At 39.6% G+C, this 16,973-nt stretch overlaps 1 protein-coding gene across 2 annotated transcripts in view; it reads left to right on the top strand.

Annotated features, from left to right (window-relative positions):
* Nucleotides 1-421: 421 nt before the first annotated feature.
* The window catches only part of LOC117573688 (acetylcholine receptor subunit alpha-like 1), an 84,840-nt gene continuing 68,288 nt past the window's right edge, over nucleotides 422-16,973 (top strand). The window contains exons 1-2 of one of the 2 annotated variants that reach the window (XM_034257043.2): nucleotides 422-1,610; nucleotides 6,869-7,726. The gene's annotated coding sequence lies outside the window, so the exon portion shown is untranslated. The remainder of the gene's footprint in view (nucleotides 1,611-6,868; nucleotides 7,727-16,973) is intronic. The other variant, XM_052007989.1, reaches the window with a different exon arrangement.

Genomic DNA, 16,973 nt, shown 5'->3' with positions numbered 1-16,973 from the left:
AGTAAAACGCCCTTTTGTCGCTTGATTTGAGACAATTTTGTAGACTTTTATTTAGGGGCGCAGCTAAGAGCGTGGCAAGCCAAGCTGAGCTAAGCGACAGCGAGAGCGATGAGACAACAGATATAAAAATCTGCTTAAAATCATGGCAGACCCAACACAATAATTGTAACATACTTCTGGGCGCAGTGTTACGGGTTCAACCCGAGGCCCTGAAGAGAGTAAGCGATGCTCTTTGTAGCTTTGTCGCAACCAGCATGCGCACAGCATCCACTGAGAGAGAGAGAGCGTGCAACAGAGAGTCCAGCGAGAGAGCAGCAGCTGTGGCAGCAGCAGCGAAGGCAGCAGCGACAATCGCCCAAGTAGCTCTGGCAGCATCATCAGCAGCATCAGCTTCAGCTGCGAAAACTCTGCCATGCAGCGGCAGCCAACAGTAGTTGCCTCAGAGCCCGCGGGTTGAAGAAAACGTACGCATCGAGCGAGCCGAGTAGCGTCGCGTGTAATCAAACAAAGAAAAGCAAGAGCAAAAAAAGAAGCAAAAAGAATACAACCAAAAAAAAAAAAGAAAAAAGCAAAGAAAATACAAATTACAAAATAGAAAATAGAATATACAAAACACGAAATACAAATGAAATCAAAACAAAAGCCATCGCAATAATTGACTCAAGGCAAACGTTAGTAAAAATTGTGTTCAAAAGCGGCAACAAAAATATGTTTTCCCAATTGCCACGCAAATGAGCAAACAAATATTTGATTGTTCAACGTTGCCGCTGCTGCTACTGCTGCGACCACGACTGCGACTGCGATTACTCCTGCTGCTGCTGCAAAGCAGCGAGTCTGAGTTCCAGTCCGAGTTCGAGTTTGAGTTTGAGTTCGAGTCTGTTACTGTGCCTGTGACTGTGCCAGAGACCTTCTTCTCATCCTCGGGAGATTTTCATGCAAGGCGTGTGCTGCTGCAACATCAACAGCGACATCAACAACAACAACAACAGCAGCAACAACAGAAACAACAGCAACAAAATCAACGCCAGCAACAACTACAACAGCAGCAATTGTGTGTGTGTTCCTATAAATATCGACAGCCACATTCGTATCTTGAAACATGTGCGCGCTCGTGTGTGAGTGTTTGTTTAATTGAAAAGTCATCAGCGTCGCCATCGTCAGAATCGAGAACAAATTGTTGGAAAATGCAACTCAATGCGGCCAACGAAATCTCAGTAAACTAAAACGTCAAGTGCTGTCCAATTCTCGTTTTCGTAATCGCCACAAAACACAATCGTCGTCGCTGTCGCCAAATCGTCTGCCTCTCTTGCTATCTCGCTGTCTCTCCGTCTACGCCGTGTGTTTTCCTTTTCGTGTTGACCGCTTGTCAGCAGGTCTCGAATTTCATTTCGTTTCCGGCCCCCGTAGGTAGGTCGCCAAGTCACCCAGTCGCCTGGGTCGCCTGCTCAGTCAGTCGGTCTGTCGGTCGGTCGGTCGATTTCTCTGTCTGTCGGTCTTGTTGTTGTTACCTTTATTTTAGTCTTTGCGACGCGTTGTTGGTGCTGTGTCTATTGTTGTAGTTACGCCGTTTGTCTGCTAGACATTTGTGCGCAAAATTGATGTCAGCAAATGTAAGTGTGTGGCAAGAATACAACCTGCTTATACATATATACTCGAGCACACAGCACATACATATGCCTCCACCTACAAACATTATACCATAGAATGTACACACACACACACACACACACACACATATACTAAGCTCGTAAATGTATGTTGCATGATTTCGCTTAACTGTTGCGCCAACTGGCAACGTTCAACGCCCCAGACACCGTGCTTGGAAATTGTATCCATGTGGTGATATATATGTATGTTGTGCTTGTGTTTGTATCTTTGGCACTCTGAGTGCAAAAGCAAAAAAGCTTCCTTCAGTTTTGAATTATCCAAGTCCAAATTAAGTTACAAACTACACAAAAACTAATCTATATATTTAACAGATGAACATTTTATATTCTATAATTTTGTATTTGTTCTATATTATTATGATTGATATAATATGATTTTTATTTAACCATTAAATAAAGCTTTGATTTTTATTATTATTAATTCAACAAATCTTATCGTAGCTTTTTGTTGGCATATTTTTTATCTCATCATGTATACGCCTCCTGTAAGCCCCAACATACATATTCGTAAATACATCATGCTTATGTGCTGATTTTCTCATTTTATTATTGTCCCAAACGTTGTTCTCGTTTGCTCTAATTAATACGATTTACTTCGCCTGGTAACGTCTCCACAGTTCCACTTTTTTTTTGCGTTACCATTTGACTGTTCGTTCGTTTGCTGCGTATCCATGGTGAATAGCATGCATTACTCATACGACATGTCTGCGCTGTCTGTCAGCCATTCAGTCAGGCAGTCAGTCCGTCGCTCATTCAGTGAGGCACTCAGTCAGTTCCCTCATTTCCCAGCTTTGCCATCTTTCAGCTGTTTTTGCTGTTGCTTTTGTCTTTGTTATTGTTTTAAACGTAAATTCCCACTTGTTTAGTTGCCAGGCTGTGTCTTATTTTTGTATACAGACTCTTCTCTTCGCCTTGTTCCTTTTGCCTTTGTTCTCACATAAACAGCAACACACACGCATATCCCAACACGCATACGCATACACAAACACACACATACATGCCTTGAGTGACGCCAACTTCCAACGTCGACAACATCGTTGTATTTTTTGTGTTGTTGTGCAAATATTTGCCTTTTTTGAAGTTGATTTTTGGTCTTCGTCTGAGCGCCTTTTGTTGTCAGCTCAACTTCAACCCCCTGCTCACAAGTTATCCGCCACAGTGTCATCGACTTCCTCTACCATTCCTGCAATATGGTGATGAATCGTTGCTAAATTGAATATCGAGTGTTTATTTATATTGGCCAGCTAGATGCACGCCCTCTGCGTCCAGCTGCCCCAGCTCTGACTTCAGTAAATAATTTGATACTGACGTATTATCCGCACAAAATCGTTGCAATTGACATTTTTTTGTTTTTTTGGAATGATATTTTATGTAGCACAGTGCTTAAGGGTGTAGTTTGTGCAGCGTAAACAAAATTAAACAACTTTGCAAACTTTGTCCCTAAAAAAAAGTGCACTCGTTATTGTTGTTCTTGTCGCTACTTCTACCGAGCAAACAGTTCGCACAATTTATCTCTTTTGTGTATCTTTTAGATGCACATAATCTGAAGCTGCAGGAGCGCACGAATTTCTTTTATTTCGTGTTGTCATAATTTGCCAAATTGAATTTTGTGTTGATACTAAGACATTATCAAATGTATTTGGTATCTATAAATAATCAGGATGATGAAGACTGTGTGAAATTGGTTAGCTTTGTATTACAGATTGAAATCCAGTGAATATTTATTAAAAATGAGATATTGTTCAACAAAAAAAATTATTTTAAATTTCAATTAAGCTAGTTAAAATATCTGTTTTTTATATGATGTACGAACAGATTACAAATTTGCATTGGATTTTAATTATGTAATACATTTAATTGATGTACAAGTTTTTACTAAACTTCGAAGTACTTAATTAATGCATTAATATAATTTTAAAAATCAACACAAATTATCTTTAAAAATCAAATTGTTAAACAAAGAAACGTCGATTGAATTTACTGAGAACAACCTCAAGTTCAAGTTAAAGCTCTTCCGCCCATTTCTGATATATATAGTCTCGGAATTCGTGACAATGTGCAATCAGTAGTGTGACTCGAATATAACTGATTGTATTGCAGCAATATCGAATGACTGCAAGCTGTTATTTATGACCCTGAGATGTGTCAAACAATACGTTTCGATTGCTGTCGCTGAAGCTGTAAAATTGCTTCATTTCGCTGAACATAAATACGTACATATATACAGCATTATTGTCCATACATCCGGATTTCATACTACTATTCAATTTGTCGTTGTTTTCGTGGCCCAACGAAGGAGCGGAGTCAACAGTCGTTGTTACTTATGACCGGCTTTGTCCCAGTAAATATTTAAGGCAACTCATTAGTTGAAGATACTGCGATGCCACGTGCTGTGGCACAAGCTATTCACAAGTTTAAGCTTTAAGAATAAACTCAGTTGCACTCTGAAAGAAGCTTTAGAGTCTCTTGGCGCATTATGCACCATTTGTATAAAACTCGAAGAACTCTGGCTGTCGCATTGTTACTGCCGTTGCACTTAGCTGACCCACAGTCGAGACGAGATGCTGCCCAAATAGCAGTCAGCCATCGAGGCAGCTAGGCAGCGTGTCGGCTTTAGAATTCTACAGTTCTCTAGCTGCAGTTTGAGTTCAGTTGTAACTGTCCAACAATTCACATAGCGACAGAGACCCGCCATCCACGGTTGTCTCTCTGTTCGGTTCTGTGTCTGTCTCTGTACCAGTCTCTGTTCTGCGCTGTTGTTCGTCTGTCTGCCAGTCTAACTGTCTCTTTGTCGCTGGCTCTTTTATGCTGCTTCTGCTGCTGCTGCTGCTGCTGCATAGCCAGCATACACAGGTTTACATATACTTGTATATAAATGGCATTTGTTGTAGTTGTTGATGGACATTTGCTGGCAGCTCTTTGCCATCAGTTTGGCTGCCTTTTTATGCGCCACAAATGAAAATGCAGACAGACAACGGGCGCCAGCCGACGACAACGCTCTCTGTGTATGAGTCTATAGTATGAGGACGACGACCAGGACAACAACGTCAACGTCTGACGATGACGTCGCATTACTGGAGACAATGGAACCAACTACAGCCGACACAGATCTCTCTCCATTTTTCCTTTCCTCTCTTTTTAGCCATCTATATCAGTTGGTAGGTTCGTTGGCAACTGCTCTGCAGTATCCACTTCCTACATGCATTTCAGTTATGAGTTATGACTGGGCATGACAAAAATGAAACAAAAAATGCATACTATATATAAAAATACTAAACAACTTGGGTTTTAATTCATAATTATTTTTATGTCAGCGCACTCATTAGAGTTATATTTACTTTTAACATTCTGCCAGCGACTTCTATTTTTATTCGCATTCACATTCACATTCTCGTTTCTCCCATTTGCCATTTACCATTCACCATTCACCATTTTCCATTTTCATTTCCATTTTCTGGCTTTGTCATTTGCATTTCGCATTTGGTTTCAGTTCTTTTTTTCTGTTCATGTTTTGCTTTTTGAAATTTAAATTTGCACATTTTCGTGTTTCATATTTAACTGGCCCCACATTTTATGCTTCGTTGTGCATTTTACAGCCCCCGACTGTTCCCGTCCCCATCCCTTGTCCACTGTCGGCATGTCCCGGATGGTTGCTCCATTTTATCCGTATAGAACTTTGCGCCAGCCACTGAATAATAAGCCCTCTTCTATTGCGGCCAGGACATTTCATTTGGGGAGAGTTATTATTGCTGCATTATTTCAAATCAGTTCCATATTCGAGACCCGATAGCGGTGACATAGGCAATTCATATCGGAATGGAAATTATTGAAGCAGATGTTGTTGACATAACATAACAATCTGAATAACGCTTTAATTTACATTTTTAAATTTGTTATACAGTTACATAAGGTTTCCTCCCGAAATATCAGACAATTCTCTTCAAATTGTAGATATTTATTTATTTCAAAACAATCATGATAATTTAAAATAAATTATTTATGGCGCAGCTTTTTAGCCGAATAGTGCGATATGGCTCAGTTCGGCAACAAATGGCTCTGCGCCAAGTTTTATCTGAGAGAATACTTTACCAAGCAAATAGAAGCATTCCCGAATTATCGATTTGTGTCGCTGAACAAAATATACTAGTCTTTGATATTCGAGTGTCGCAATCTGAATGCAAGTTGTTAGGCGATTATGTAAAGCAGCATTTGATCGTTCCATGTTAAGTAAAGTAATCGTTTTTACTTTCCTTTTAGTAAGTCAAACTACATTATTTATGTTAGTACTGTTTACAATTTAATAATGCATAGGATTTTAACAATAATAAATATTCAAATTAATTGTTTACAAGCTTATTAAAAAACACATTTGAAAAAAATCTTTTGTTTATAATAGCGCTTTGTAGCTTAATTGTTAGCAAATTAAGAGTCAACTCATTAATTAATTAACCCTCTTGACATACTAGAATTTATTATTAGCTACGTACTTGTCGCTTGCAATATTATTTATATCGTGTTTAACTATTTTTCTATGCGTTCTACAACATTTCCGTGCGCAATTTCCGTGTAGTATTTTTTTAAGTTTGGAGAACTGCGCAAATAATTTTAATATTTTTACATTTTATTCTTATTAAAAAAAATGTTTTTTTTTTGGCAATTTGTCAAATGGGCTGAACGCAGGCCAAAAGAGAATGCAGACACAGACTCAGACTCACATGAATTATCATAGTCAGCTGAAATTTAAATGCGATAAATTGCCAACAGCAGAAGCTGCAGGACGAAAAAATCTATAATTTACAGAAAATTTGCTTCCGCAGGCGAACGCAATGCAAACGAATACAGATTGGAGTGCAAGAGTGTGCACATACATATATATTTATATATATTATATATATATGTGTTATGTGTATTATGCATTCATATTGATGACCCCAGATTTGAGTATAATCGTGGCAAGGAGACATCGGAACCTTAGCCAAAAAAGTCAGATAGGATGGTTGCCAAAAACCCGACAAAAACCCTGAATTCAGACGAAAGCAATTTTCAGTTAATTTCATTTGGTTGTGATGCACAAAGTGTGTAGCAAACTTTTTGGCACGATTTAGTTGTGAAAATTGTTTGTGCCATTTTATTAATTTCGCCTGCATACAGATACACACATATATTATATTTTCAATGGGTTTTTTCTTACTTCGTTGCAGCCATGCCAACGTTCAAGACTGCAAAAAGGAATTGTTTAAACCCTTCGACAACATAGTGCTGCCAGCAACAACAGATTAAATAATAATAGCCACACAAACACACTCAACACACATCCTCGTACGTGGAACGTAGAATTTTGCCTCAAGCAACTTGGAATTTAGAACATGATCATGGAATTGTCATTAATCAGACACTAGATTAGCAAACCACCAACCACCAGTGACAGCCAGAGCAATAGCCGCGGCGAGAGCAATAAAAAGCCAGAGCAACAACAGCAAAAGCAACGGCAACATCGAACGGCATGTGGCAACAGCAGCACTGAAAGCGATACTGAGAGAGAGAAGTAGCCAGTGAGCCATTTGTGGTAGCGGTAGCAACGCCAACTGTTAAGACCTAACCCGTGAGCAGGTTGCGTGCTGCTGTAAAGCGGCACCATTGCTGCCATTAAAATAGACGCCGCAGCGCAACAGCAACGCTGCCGTCGTCACAATCAACGCCAGCGCCAACATCATCCACATCATCGCCATCGCAGACGACGACGGCGCATTCAAACATTTCGCTTTGGCGTGTTGGGCGTGGACGTAGGCGTAGGCGTGGACGTGGGCGTAGGCGTGAGCGAAGGCATTGCCAGCAATTGCTTGACGAGAGACGACTGCAACAACAACATCCCCAGTAACAGCAGCATCATCAACAACAACAACAGCCACACCAACATCAACTACAACGACGACAGCATTGCGATAGCAGCAATTTCTGCAACAGCAACAACGCAACATCCCAAATTCGAGCATCAACGACGACGGCGGCATTACGACGGCCTGTCACTTGTAGGCAATGCAACGCTCTGCGCAGCAACGGTGAGTACCAAAAGCCATCGATTAAAATTGATTTACTAGCAGATTCGAGTACAAATAAATTGGAGTTCAATATTTATAACCGTTTGGCATAGGTAACCCCATAAAGTGTACATATATAATATTTGATCAACGTCAACAGCCAAGTCGATATAGCCATGTCCATGTGCCCGTCTGTCCGTTCGTCCGCTTGAACACCTAGATCAGAGACACAGAAAGAGATAGAGCTATAATTTTGATGTTTGCACGCAGATCAAGTTGGTTTCAAATTTGCCCCGGCCACCAGCGTCTACGCAAATTGACAAAAATTGAGACGATTTTTGGTATATTGAATAATAACTCTAGCTGGTTGTGATCAGATAAAAATTGTATAATAACTTATTGTATTATTAAAGAAATACTTTTGTATGACCAAAAACGGCTTTACTAGGGGGCTTAGTTGGTTAGTCTGATAATCTAATATATTTTGCACTCTATGGTATATTTTGAATGTAGAACTATAAATATACTGAATATAGCCTTTGGTATATTTTAATATCTTTGCGGTATATTAATTCTGTATATTTTAAAATTAATATCGCTCTGTTTTTGGTTTTATTTACACTCAAGCACACTCGACTGTAGCATTCTTACTTAATGTATACTATGAGAATAAAAAATAAATGAAAAGGCAATTACATATAACATAGAAAGCAATCGGAAATACAACTTTTTATTTCGCCTTGCAGTTAAATAAAATTTATGCATTCATAATAATCGTTAGCTGTAGGCAGAATTATTAATTGTCGAATAAAATCTGAATCAAAATAGAAGATATACTTGTACGACTTTTTAAAATTGTATACTTTTCGTTCCCTTACAATTTTAAATCACATAACAATTTTGTGCAATATAGAAAGCAGTCGAAAATAAAATTTAATATACTCGACATGCAGTTAAATGAAATTGGCGCATTTATAATTAATTGTCCAGTAAAATTCAATTTCAATATTGTAAACTTAGAAATTCAATTTCATATACATATTGATAAAAAGAGAAATCAAAAAGCATTTTTATATGATATAGAAAACAATATGAAATGCACTTGAAATGAAATTTGAACATCCATTAAAATAGTTAGCTGTTGACGGGTTTATTAATTGTCGAGTTAAATCTGCTTGCTTGACAATGATGAAAACTTTTATGGCAGTGTACATACAAATGTGATTATTCACGCAGCTAAAATCTGGTTGTGACAGTCAGATAGTCAGGTTAATGCACTCAAAATGTTAATAAAGAACATACACGTCACATCTGAATTTATGATAAGCATACGCATGGGGCCATAGATGAGCCGAGGCGAGGCGGCTGGCTGAGTGGATTGCATGGTGAATGAAGAGTAGCTGACAGACAGGGAGTGGGGACACTCTAACTCTGGCAAATAGACCCGCCGCAAGTCGGGCACTTTAAAATTGCGACAGCAACTGCAAACACGATGGAAATGGCGATGACGATGGCGATGGCGATGGCGACATGGGGCAAACTTTGAACAGGAGAGCGCGTTTTGAGCGGTGCTAATGAATTCCCCAGCATACATACATAAACACACAAGCACTCGCTGCGTATGAGTGTGTGTATGTATGTTTGTGTTCGTTGGTGTGCCACTGACAGTCATATAATTTCTAATGTGCTGCTTTTATGATCGTCATATAGTACAAAAGACACTCATACAAATACACACATGATGCGGTTGCGAAATACACCCACGGGTGCAGGCTCCAACTACGCCTGCGACTGAGGCTCAGGCACAGTCACAGGCACAGACTCAGGCTCATGCTGAGGCTCAGGTTCAGTTAGCGTGGAGCTGACGCACGTGCCTGCGCCTATGTGTAAGTGTGTGTCTCTGAATGTCAATGTATGTGTGTGTGTGTGTGCAAATTAAAATGCATAAAAGGATAAAAGGGAGGTTGCTGTTGTTGTTAACAAACCGCAGCCCCAGCGCACTGCGACGTTGCCGCCGTGCCACACCGTAACGAATCGAGCCGAGACGAGCCGAGTTGCGAGACTTTGCCTATGCCTGTCAGCAACATTGTCATTGTGGCAAATTTCGCGAAACTGCAGCAGCGGCAGCAACTGCAACAAGAACAACACAACGGCTGTATAAGTTGAGTAGAGCTCTGGCAAATTGTACTGCAGGGAAAATTGTGATTTTCGCGCTCATCAACAACAGCATCAGCAACAACCATGACAACAACAACAAAAAGAGCGAGTTGCACGTGTTTCTGCGGTGCGCTGCGCGCTCGTTGTTCAGTGTTTGCTGCTTAGACGAAAGCCTCGTCTGGTTTAATTTTAGCACTGGGGATGCTGCTAAGACCTTCCCAACCGCATCACCCCGTTGTAGAGACCTTTTCCTTGACACTACAAACAAGCGTCTCTCCCATTCTCTCACTCTCTCTTTTTGTGTGTACATAATACATATTGCATACTATTAGGCGGTCATAAAAAAAAAATGTTACGTTGCGCACATAAAAATAGATGCTTGGTTGTTTGTTTTGTTTTTGTTTTTGTTGCTGCCTTTTCTGTTTGCGGTTGCCTTGTGGTTTTGAGAGAATCAGATAGACAGCGAGAGAGAGAGAGAGAAAGGGAGAAAGAGAGAGAGAGAGCGGCCGCAAAAAAGTGGGGAAACCACGCATATTGTACGGTCATGTCATCGTCATAATCATCAACAACATTTGAGTTATAAAGTTTTATATGATTTAAGTTTCTTCAGTCCCATAATTATCTTGTAGCATAGTAAAATGTTCAAGTTTTTATGGCAACTTTCGACATTTTATTCGACTTTACGTATATATTACGTATACGTACTGATAACTTAACCCACCTAAGTCACTCTGTTTGCATGGGCTTAAGGCTGCAATTACCTAGTACGACAGAGCTGAGCGATTATTATTGGCAATCAAGTGGAGTGCCACATTGCCGCGAGCTACATTTAGTTTCAGTTTTCTGCTGATTGCCGGAAACACATCATCACAATAAATCAAAATATTGCAAAACACCCAGCGGCGTCATGCGAAGTGCAAAGTGAAAAAGTACTTAGAACAAGACTGCATAAGCTGATGGAGTTCTATTGATAGAACTTCATATCCTTTTCTCGTTATCAGTGGACAATTGAATCTGAGATTACAAAAACTTCTGCCGAAAATAGATTGAATTTTTTTTTGCTGTCGCTCTTTTTAAAATTACATGGCTATAATTTATATATAAGTTTGGATTTTCTAAATAAGTATGGATTTATTTTTTAGGAAACTAAACACACTTTCAACGAGCCTATACTATGTTATTTTCCGCTTTTCCTCTTTCATCTCGCCATATTATTTTTCTCGCTATCGTTTGGCCTGATCTCATGTGCAAGTAATTCATAAGCCATTGAAGCGTTCAAGTCCAATTTACTTGCCGAGCAACATTTCAGCTGAATATCTCCCACATCTAGCCAGAGAAAATGTAATATGCTTTCGATAACATTTTGCTCGAGTGACAAATTTTTGTCGCCAACAAAAAAAAAAGAAGAAAAACAGCCAAATAGAAAAAATGAAAAAAGTTTGGAAAAGGAGGAGACACAAAAAAGGAAAATATAGAAAAGGGCTGGCAGGCGAATAGAGCAAGTGTTAAATGTTGACATGTCATGACATTGCAAAGAGCAGAGGGCCAAGCAGCTGTGCCGGGTCCAAGGAGTACGAAAAGCACAGGAAGTGCGCAGCAACAGCAACAGCCAAAGCAATAGCAACAGCAGGCGAAATAGAGGATTGGTCAACAACAGTTAGGAGCAAAGGAGCATGGAAGGCCCAAAGCTTTGCAGGAAGCGGCTTACGTAGTGACAGCTGACAGGCGAATCAATGAACTACGATATGATGGGCCAAGCCTCTTGCCTCTTGCCTCATCTACAAAATAACATTTGCTCAACGTACATGTGTTCGAGTGAATGTGTGTGTGTGTTAATACACAGCGTAACATCAACAAATATTGTCAACGCAACATTCGACTTGTTATCCCTTCCGCTTGCCTGCTTCCGTCTACGTCTTTGGCAGTTTTCCCTCTGCTTAATTTCGATTTGAACTCCATGATGGCCGCCATTTTGTCGTTTACTCTTCATCTTGCGCTCCTCCTCTCCCTAACTGTCTCTCTCTCTCTCTCTCTCTCTGTTGCTCTTTTGCTTCTTCTCTTCTGTCTCTGTCTTCGAGTCTTTGAAACTGAGTGACACTCGCATAAGCTTTTACGTAACGCTGTCTCTTTCATTTATTTGCAAAAATTTATTGAAATTGTTTGTCAAATTCCGTTTACTTGTTTTTCGCATTTTGGACAAATTTTCTTTCTTTCTCCGACGGCGATGGCGACTGACTTCCACATCCGTTCATGTCCCTTACGCCATTTTATCGTTTCTTTTTTTTTTTGCAGTTAATCTAAAAACTCGCTCAATATGACCGCTTCGTGCCATATCAACCACAAGTTTCGAGGCCGCTGTCTATTCCCTTGTTTTTTTTTTTTTTTTTTTTATAAGTTTGAGACATTTCTTTTTTTTTCTATTCTATTTCTTTTTTCTTGTTCTTGCTCTTCATTTTTTTTTTTGTTATTTCCAAGTGTTTTCCATATCCACATAAGAGTTGTCTGCTATATGCCTGCCACTGTTTGTTATTCATTTTGCATGCAATTTTCTGTGGTTCTTGGCCAAGTAGCAGGGTTCGATGTGAGCTGCCTCTCAGTTCCATTTGCAAAAAAGCAAGAAGACAGCAAAAACGCAGAAGAAATATATTCAGAGAAGTAGCAGCAATTCTCATACGGCTGGCTGGCAGGACATGGCCCAAAGCAAAGACTTTGAAGTTTTTATTGATGTTGTTTGAATTTGAATGACGTTGTAAAATTATACGCAAAAATATGCAGCCAGCAGAAATACGACGAATCTCCCAAGAGCAGACGACACACAACAACAACAAAAAGAGAAAAAAATATTCTTAAATATACGAAAAATGTTGCGAAGGATTTTTTTACTGACATCTATTTATTTGCCTTTTTTCATTCCATTTTGATAAACTGTATGCGTGGTGTGTGTGTCTATGTGTGTGAGCGTTTTGTTTACTGGTAAATGGCATATGAAAAGTTTCATGTGCATATTTTCCTTAGTTTTATATAAACTGCGTTCACTGCCATCATTTATGGTATACAGTGCTAGACGCATTGCGAAATAAATTTATCAGGATGCATCATGAAGTTTTGGATGTGTTTCATGTGTTGGACAGCGTGAAAATTGTTTTTAGCTGTCAAGAGAATCCTTTTGAAAAAAGTTACCAGCAAAATTGTTGACAAATTCACATAAGCTAGACTTGTTTGCAGATTTCGAAGATGTTAGTACATTTTTCAATTTGAACTCGTCATTGGAAAAACAAACATTTGCCAAAAAAGGAGAGGTCGTAAAATGAATTGCTTTGCCCAGAGAAATTTAGAAATTTAAACTGATTTAAAGTTCAGCTTACATTAGCATAATACAGCCACTTTGATCAATTAGGATTGCGAAATATAAATCAGAGCTTCATTGTCTCTAGTTACGTCACTTTATGTGATGTATATTGACTCGATTCCGTTCTCTTTCATCACTTAAAAGATTTGCCTGCTGCTACTTCAATTTGCGCAAATTAACTAACATGAAGTATATGCTCGTATGGTGAATAAGCATTTGTGTGCAACTCTCAGGAGCTTTCAATCTCGAACAACGTCAGGAAATGTTTTTTGTCAACTTAAATAAGTCAAAGGCTGGGGGAAATGAAAGAGCAAAAGATAGAGAGGGAGCGTGAGGAGGAAATTGCACGATAACGCTAGAACGCACTTGTCCTGGCTTATTTATACCACATCCACTGGCACTCTCTCACACACATAGGCCAACATACTCTCACACTCTTACTGACGCATACGCATACATAGGACCATAATAGGCTCAAGACGCTTTCATTCAACACTTTTTAGGTAGCCAAAATGGCGCCAGCATAAAAAGCACGACGCCAGCAAACAAGGCAAGGCAATCGAGCGTCGTGGGGAGAGAAACAAGACAAAAAGAATTGGAATGAATGGCGTAAAGAACGGAGTAATAGGCAAACGCATGAAAGACAAAGAAAAAGCCAGTCAGAGATGCCGAAAAAACGGGCAATGAGGCAATGAGAACTTACTATACGAGTCGACTGAGAGTTGGACTTTTAACACTATAGACTTCGACTCTGCATGAAATTCCCAGTTGCTTGGACCGATATTTCGGCCGTGATTTGTGTGTAAAAAAAAAAATGAAAATAAAAAGGTTTTGGTTGCTAGCTGAAGGATACACCTTGTGAAACTGGAAACTGGACAAAAGGGACAGAGCAAAGGGCACATTTATTCGTACTTTCATTTAGCTATATTCGGCATTCACGCGCTGCTTTATGAGTGTTTTTTGGCAGCAGGGCGCGGTCTTCTACAAGTATAACAAAAAACCGAGCGGAATAAAAAAAAAAGTATTGTGCCAAAAATGAAAAAGTAAAAATGTCAATTTGCCAAATGCCGGCAAACGGGAGCTGAAAAGCTAAAGGTGGCTGGCTGGCTGGCTGACTGACTTGCTGGCTAACAGTTGTACGAGTATCTGCTCACCTTGTGTAGGTGCAAATTGTTAAGCTGCTTGCGAAAAAGCAGAACTTCAAAGCCAGCTCGGGCCAATACTAAGTATTAGGAGCGGGTTTCCAGGCATAACGGTGTCAAAGTTGCCACAGCAACCACCACCAGCAGTGCAAAGTAATTTCCGAGATATTGCGCACACACACACACACACACTTATACAGAGACACACTCACTCACACATATAGAGAAAGTGTGGCAACGAGTTATACAGACATTCATACAAAAGCCAAAGCAAAACTCACTTCCCCTTCTTGTGCCCCGAAGCCAACCCCCAAAGCCAAAACCACTTTAATTTCCTCGGGCTCCGGCTGCGGCTCGGGCAACCCTCGTTATATATATATAAATATATATATATTTATGCTGGAGTATAAAATATATCTCTTGCCTTTTTTACACAGTCATTCACAATGTTGGGCCTTTAGCCTTAGATCTGGCTTAGATACTCGCACTCGGTACTCGGTACTTGGTACTCCGTATTCGGTACTCGTGCATTGTGCATGATATTCGAGAACGCACCTCGGCCAAGGCTGCTAACAAAATTGCTGGCAAAATACTCGTAAGAGCTTTACGTTTACATTTTGTCGTCCATTTGCCAATTGCTATGATTTCACTTGACTTCCACTGCGTGGGCCTACAATTTAAAGTGTGTTTAATTTAAATGACTAAAAGGGTTGCCAATGGTCTCTCCTCTCTCCTCCCTTCACCAAGCTCGAGTCCTCTTTCGACCGCCGACTGACGACTGACAACTGTCCGCTGTCTTTTGTCTTTTGGGTTGAAGGGGGAGGGGTAGCAATTCTTAAGCGTACCCAAACGTGTTAAGGGTTATTTTCACAAAAGTTTCAACAGAAACTTTTCAAGTGCAAATGAATACCAGCAACATCAAGTTAACGAGTCGAGCCAAAGCGAAGCGAAGCCAAGCTGTCAAAATATTATATATACCGTACATTTTTTTAAAAACTCCGTCTCCAAAAACTTTAGCATCCAGTTTACACACGCTTGAGGAAAATCTTTTAGTAAACCGTTGACTTCCACTTAAATGACTTCTTCTAAGTTTGTATAGTTTTACCCGCCAATTCAGCTAAAACCAAAGAGTTAAAAAAAAACAGAAAGATAAGCAAGAGCAACTTCTGTCATTTCAATTGCACTTACCTTAAAAATTAAAATTAATTTTTGAAAGGAAAGTGATAACCGAACAATATCTTATTTCGTTTATTTCATTGATTTTCATAAAAAATTACGATGCGATTTGTTAAAAACTTCTTATAATATATATAAATCTCTTTTTAATTATAGTTTAGTACCTTTTATTATTGTAATTAAAAAACTTTGAAATGCTATTTAATGATTTTTATGTAAATACTAATTTTTGGTTATTGATTAATTTCATTTAACTGTATTTGCCTTTTAATTATAGCGCAAAAAGTAGAATAAAAACCATCACATTTAAATTTTATTTTAGAATAAAGCTAAATCAACCGTTAGGCGTATAGGCAGACTTGTATTGAAATCAAATGGAAGAATTTGAAAAAAATCCGCGTAGGATTCATAAAAACTGTTTTATTTCTATGCAGAATTTTTAAATAAAAATGTAATTAAAAAGAAATTTCAAGTATTTCTTGGCTGCGGAGTTTTAAGCTTTATTACTTTCAAGGGAAAGGTATGTTGAGAATGTTTGTTTGTGTGTGCATGCATGACTGCCTTTGTATGCGTATGTGTGTATGCAATTATTTATCGATTTAAGGGCAATCATTGATTTCACGCTCTGGCCGAGAAGCTACGTGGCAAGGGGCGGGGCATGAACGGAACAGGCTGAGCCAAACCGGGCCAGAACGCCCTTTTTTAACACCAACTTCCGTTGTGACTTACACGCTTACTCACACACTCACACGTACACACAGCTTCATTCACACACATGCTGTGCTGAATGCCAAGCGAATTGTGTGCGATTCACATTATTCGATTCTTATTGTAATCGTATGAATATATTCCTCTCGCATTATAATGCTCAATGCCTGAGCTTCAGTGGCTTTTTCCTTGCGCAGTCGTTGACTTTTTGCATTTTTAATGTGTGTAAATGCGACGCCTCCAACCACTCACAGCCTCTCTTCTTCCATATCTCTTCCCCATCTCCCGTCCATTGCTGAGTGTTCTCGCACTCTCTGCATTATACTCTCGCTCTTCCTCTCCATGTGAGTGCGTTCAATAATTTCCGCCATAGCATTTTGAGTTGGGTAACGTGCGTGGTGCCTGGGCGCCGATGCCAAATAGAGTGTAACGTCTACATCTGTGTGTGTGTGTGTGTGCGTGAGTGTATTTGCGTGTGTGTGGCGCCATCAACTTGAAAAAGTGTCAGTGGGCAAAGCCCTAAATCTCTGCTGGCACTTTGTGTGCGTGTATGAGTATGAGCATGTATAATACACATTCACACCTCTTCTGCTTCCTCCTTTGCTTGCCGCCATCGAGTAAATCGCATTTGTATCACTGCATTTGGCTGTTTTCACTTGGTCTCACGACTCACAGCGGCTCACACAACTGGCACACAACTGGCCCGGTCAGGCCAGAGCATTTTCACAACGTTTCG

The sequence above is a fragment of the Drosophila albomicans genome, chromosome 2R, assembly GCF_009650485.2.
Source record: "Drosophila albomicans strain 15112-1751.03 chromosome 2R, ASM965048v2, whole genome shotgun sequence".
Lineage (NCBI taxonomy): Eukaryota > Metazoa > Arthropoda > Insecta > Diptera > Drosophilidae > Drosophila > Drosophila albomicans.
The sequence above is the reverse complement of the archived record's forward strand: the minus strand, read 5'-3'. Positions and strand labels throughout refer to the sequence as shown.